This window comes from Medicago sativa, chromosome 7 (assembly GCF_051527215.1).
Source record: "Medicago sativa cultivar Bolivia chromosome 7, Bolivia_mono, whole genome shotgun sequence".
In the NCBI taxonomy this organism is placed as follows: domain Eukaryota; kingdom Viridiplantae; phylum Streptophyta; class Magnoliopsida; order Fabales; family Fabaceae; genus Medicago; species Medicago sativa.
Window position 1 is genome coordinate 38,209,672 of NC_140755.1, and position 4,212 is coordinate 38,213,883.

The 4,212-nt window shown below is 39.5% G+C and overlaps 1 long non-coding RNA gene across 1 annotated transcript; it reads left to right on the forward strand.

Moving 5' to 3' along the window:
• Positions 1-692: 692 nt before the first annotated feature.
• Positions 693-3,267, forward strand: LOC146906097 (uncharacterized). The gene is made up of 2 exons (XR_015019301.1): positions 693-1,330; positions 3,080-3,267. It is a non-coding gene; the product is annotated as an uncharacterized LOC146906097 (long non-coding RNA).
• Positions 3,268-4,212: the final 945 nt, after the last annotated feature.

Genomic DNA, 4,212 nt, shown 5'->3' on the forward strand with positions numbered 1-4,212 from the left:
GAGATGATGCGCATAGTGATAAGAGCAAGTCTGTCTGCTAAAATTTTCGTAACAATTTTAAATTGAAAATTTGCAAGAGCTATAGGACGGAAGTCTCCCATGGCCTGCGCCCCTGTGATCTTAGGAATAAGGACCAACATATTTGAATTAATATTAGGTGGTAGAACACCCGTGGTAAAAAATTCCTGAACCGCTTGGATAACGTCCACTTCGATGATGTCCCAAAAAGTATGATAAAAGTGTCCCCCAAAGCCATCGGGACCGGGAGCTCCATCTCCATTCAAATCAAAAACTGCCCCTTTAATTTCCTCACGCAAAGGAAGCCTAAGGAGACTATGATTATCCTCCTCCGAAACCAAACAAGGAATAGCTCTATCCAACAAAGCATTCTGCACACAATTATTATCCATGCTGAAAATAGATTGAAAATAGTTGAGCACACATGTACCTCAATATCAGCAGGTTCAGTAATAACTGTATCCCCATCATAAAGAAGAGTAATAGGTTTAGCGGCTGCCCTGAACTTTGCAAACCTGTGAAAGTAAGAAGTGTTGCGGTCTCCATTAATAAAATTTTGGTCTCTAGCTTTGTAATATCCCGCCTGACAGTATCGGTATATTACCCGTGATCGTGTCAGAGAAATTAAATTCATGGAAAAGTAAGTTAATGGAAATATTTTATGACATGTCAGATTTTTACGGGAAAAGAATCAGAGTCGTTTTAAACACGTTCAAGGCAAGGGCAAAATCGTAATTTCACGTGAAATGGATATTTAATTGGTTTTAACCCAAAAATATCTCATTTTCCAATTCTCTTTCTCTCTCTAAGTTGGCAAAAGCTTTTCTCTCTTCCTTCTCTCTTCTCCTCCACGCCTCCTTCCTTCCTTCTCACTATCAAATCTTTCCAAAACTTCTTTCCATGGGAAGCTTTAAGTTTATGTTTCCTCTTGATCTCTTTATTTAAGGGAAGGGTGTTTTTGGTTTATTTCTCTACTTCTCATCTCAATAAAGGTTTCAAGGAGTTAGGGTTTTGGATTGAGCAAGAAGTTGGAGTTGGTTTTATGGTACTCTCAAGATCAAGGAACAAGTAGAAGCTTGATTGAGCTTGTTTTTCCAACTCTATCTTTACAAGGGAAAAATCATGGAATTAGGGTTTTGGTGGAAGAAGCCTCGGATTGGATTAGAGATGAGCTAGCAAAGGTCATGATGCTATGAATTGCAAGAGAGGACAACAAGAATGTATGGTTTGAGCAAAGGAAGCAAGTGATCACAAACTAGGGTTTTGCCATGTTTGAGCTTGGAGCTTGTTGATGCTTCAAGAACTTGATTAGGTGAGTTCCATAGATAGAATTCCCACCCTTTGGGATTATGATTATGTCATGTGTGTTTAATATGAACAATATGTAATTCTAGGTTTTTTGTATTAGTCTAGTTGCCCCTTTTCTTGCCATGCTTACTAAACATGTTTATACTTGCCAAATGAATGTTTTACAAGTATTCTATGATCAAATATGTACCAATATGTTTAGAGACACTTGGTTTGAGGTTTTTGGGTCAAAAATGCCATTTTTAGGGTTGCTGGACTGTCCTAACTCGCCACGGCGAGTAAATAGCTCGCTAGGCGAGCTAGAAGGTCGAACAGGGGGTTCTGCTCGCCTTCTACTCGCCATGGCGAGCAGTAGCTCGCCTCCCCAGCAAGTTCACTCGCCTAGGCGAGTAAGTAGTGCCATCTGGTGCTGCTTGCTCGTTTCAGGAAGATTCGGTGATTTCCGTTCCGGATCTTTTGTGCAGTCTGTTATAAATGTAAACCCCTCAAACCATGGTCCTAAATGATGATCAAAGGAAGCATGATTCTGATGATGTGAAGCAAGTATTAAGCATGTTAGTAAGGCATGGCATACGAGAGAAATCATGTCAAGAGACGGGTAGCAAGTTATCCATAAGTAAGGGAAAAACTAGAGCCTCGATATAGTTGTCGAGAACTAGCAAGTTAGCAAGACTCCTAGAATGCTAAGACGCAAAGTATAAACTCTTCGCATATGTTTAAGAGTGTTTAGCAAGCATGATAAGTTGTGGGTTGATTAGTTAATCACTCCACCATGTTTTGGAATTTACACGCATGAACAAGTATAAGTTTACCGTTAATCGGATCGATTCAAGGGTCCGAGGTAATAAGTAAGCAAGTATGAATATGTTTAAATATACGTATACGACAAGACCATGACTAATAAGTAGGTGGTATGTCTCTTGCTATCCACATCAGGGGGATACAAGAGGTTCTCGATCTAAGGGGAACGATTCAAGCCGTAAGGGACCCGCATGTCACTGAAATTAACAAGACGTAGGTGCTCGTGTCTCTTGTTATCCACGCCAGGGGGATACGGGAGGTTCTCGACCTAAGGGGAACGTTTCAAGCCGCAAGGGACCCGCACGACACCGAGGGAGTCCGATGTACGTACATCGGTCATGTATGGGATTGTACTCGGGGTTACTCCACCCGGGACTTTCCGTAAAATGAATCAAGATAATAATTGTTTGTTCAATGCTAACCTAATGAATGAACTTAGATACGTTTATGTACGATATGAATATGATTATGTTTCTCATGATTACGATATGTTTACGATCAAGCAAGAATGAATCCATGCATGTTTATGTTTATGAACAAGAGCATTAGATGTTATATGACAAGTATAAGGCATGGAATAGAGCAAGTAAAGAACATGATACCGACGACGATCTTAGGTTTCCCCTAATCGTCCGGTTTAGAGTCGTGTCATGATTATGTTATGTTTAGGCCTCGATACATAGAGTGTATTCTTGGCAACGCGGTTCTAGGTTCCCCTCAACCACCATGACACGTATAGGAAGTGAAGCCTATAACAAGTTAAGATATGATTATGACGGCTCTAGTATGCACTACCGTCTAAGTATGCAAGTCCCCACACACGTATAATTAACCGTCAGGTTGTAATATAGACACGTGGTGACCGTAGGTTTCCCTTGAGGTTGCCTATAGCCTAGGATTTAGGGGAACTCACTGAGACATTATGTCTCATCCCAATCCTTATTTGTTTCAGATAAGCAGGATGAGTATGCATATTCGTAGCTGGATGGATATTACTTCAAGGGTTTGTTCGTACCACTGCAGGACATTATGGATTTCAAGAATGTATTTTTATGTATGGATGAGTTGTATTGTATTATGATTTATACGAACGTGACTTGATGTAAATATTATTCATTCGGTAAAATTTTATGTTGTATATTTTTAATGTATCCAGTATCAATTTAACGCACATGCTAGGCTTTCTAGATGCGTCTAGTATGGGTGTTACAATTGGTATCAGAGCAGGTCGATTCAGACCGTGCCTTGGGTCATTAAATTACAACTAAGGTAGTGGGACCATTGGGTTCCGGGTAAATGTTCTAATTGTTGTTGTTAGTTGAGCCTGATCAACTCAATTTAGCATTCGACGATTGGAATGGATGCCTGAGAGCTGAATAGGACCCAGGAGGAACGAAGTATGTGATGGAGATGCACTGGTAAGTGTGAACTCATAAGTAAGAACTCGGATAAGTATTAGTAAGAGTTTGATCGTGCCAAAAGGTGGCCGGTGAACTAATCAAGCACAAGTGTGAATCCTCCGGGAATGTAAGGCATGTTAAGAAAGAACGTTCCGACAAATTCGAGTATGATGTTAGTGATACTTCATGTATCCGTAAGTGAAGAAGTTGGATATATATATATTCTGGAACGTAAGTACAAGACTACAAGTTAAGGATAAGTCGATATGTGTTGATGGAGTTAGTAAGCTCTCAGGGATTGAGATATAAGAACGGAAGATAAAGATTTATATGTCTAGCGGGAGTAAGATTCTAACAGTGAATGAATTAGCAGAGAAATCAGTTAAGTCATTTGTAGTGAATGAAGTTGAAGTTTTATGTGAAAGTTTATGTTAAGTGCTAGGATGACAAGATATCAGTTTCTAATGTGCCGTGAATTGAATCGATTGATGTTAATGCTTGCCATGCAAAGGTTATAGAATTGTTTTTAAAACAATCGAAAGGAATGATATGCATTGGGATACTTGAGGAAATAAGTTTTTATGTAAAATATGTTTTTTGGAAAACTGTGTTGAAGAAAGCACGCCAATAGCGAAAATTTCGCTAATAGCGAAATTACTCCAGAGGATTTCGCTAATAGCGAAAC